The 1,195-nt window shown below is 34.6% G+C and overlaps 1 protein-coding gene across 1 annotated transcript in view; it reads left to right on the top strand.

Annotated features, from left to right (window-relative positions):
- The window catches only part of ITSN2 (intersectin 2), a 113,091-nt gene that overhangs the window by 5,851 nt on the left and 106,045 nt on the right, over nt 1–1,195 (top strand). The gene's annotated exons all lie outside the window — the stretch shown is intronic.

The following is a 1,195-nucleotide window of genomic DNA, read 5'->3' as shown; positions in this document are numbered from 1 at the left end:
CCTTCAAGATTAAAATATCGGCAAAAATTTAATAGTCTTGACAAAAGCATGAGTGGATACCTCTCGGGTAAGCGGCATACAGTACATAGGAGTGAGAGAGAGTTAAAGTCTTTTATATGAACGGCCACTGAAGAACTTTTATTTGAATTTGTACTTTGTTACTCATCTGATATTTTAACATCCAAAAAATTTAGCAAACATTCGATCAATATAAATACTGTAAGTTGTGAAAGGATTCAAAGATAGATTCAGCTTGATTACTTTCTTCAAAGTTCTTACAGTCAAGTTTGGCACATAGATATACACTCAACTTTTTGAAAAAAGACCTGTCCCTTGAGAAGATCAAATCTTATCCTCTAAGCTTTGCAGTGAATGGAGAACCTCAAGTCACATGGAAGAGTGTGTGGAATTTAGCCTCAGTTTGCTTTGCCTGAGAATCCTCTTCTGCATTGGGCCTTTTCTCTGCTTGCCCTTACTAAAACCCCGGGTGAGCACTGCTCACTGTTTAATGCTGTAACCCAAATGTGGCTGTAAGACTTGACAAGATCCCTGTAGAACATTTGAGTCCAGGCTAGAATGTTATTTAGACTTTACTAATTGAGGATAGTGAAGGGGATATAAACAGGGAAATAGAGTTCCCACCTTTTAGCTTTCCCATTTCCTCTTCACTCAGCAAGAAATTATGATTTAGAACAGAGTAAAATAAGTGTTTAAAAATAATATAGCTTTAAACTGCTAAGGAACATAGAATGGGAGATATTAACACCAAAAAAGTAAGATAAAATATCTTATAGGAAGGAAATATTTAAGCTCTATCATGCAAGAAATTGGACAGATTTGGACAGACAGAGATTGAAGAAGAGGGCATTTGAAAGGTGAAAAAGGAAAAAAGTATCTAACATGTTTGGAGAATGAAAAGTAGTCTATGAAATAGGAAACTAGGGTCTATAGTTGTGGGGTAAGAAAGCGATAAGGCTTTGGAATTGATTGGACAAGCAAAAATATATAATATTTTCTTTAAAGATATATACCTGTGTTAAAAACCTTTTTTAAAGCAAGGGAATTATGTACACAAAATTGAGGATGGTGCTTGCCTCTTGTAGGGGAGGCATTGAGATAAAGTCAGGGAACACAGATAGTTTCAAGACAGTCAGTAATGAACTAGGTTTTTTTTTTTTAATTTTAATATTTTTTT

Source organism: Propithecus coquereli, unplaced genomic scaffold (genome assembly GCF_000956105.1).
Source record: "Propithecus coquereli isolate 6110/MARCELLA unplaced genomic scaffold, Pcoq_1.0 Scaffold39, whole genome shotgun sequence".
NCBI lineage: Eukaryota > Metazoa > Chordata > Mammalia > Primates > Indriidae > Propithecus > Propithecus coquereli.
Note: the sequence above shows the minus strand (reverse complement) of the source record. Positions and strands in the feature narration are given on the sequence as shown.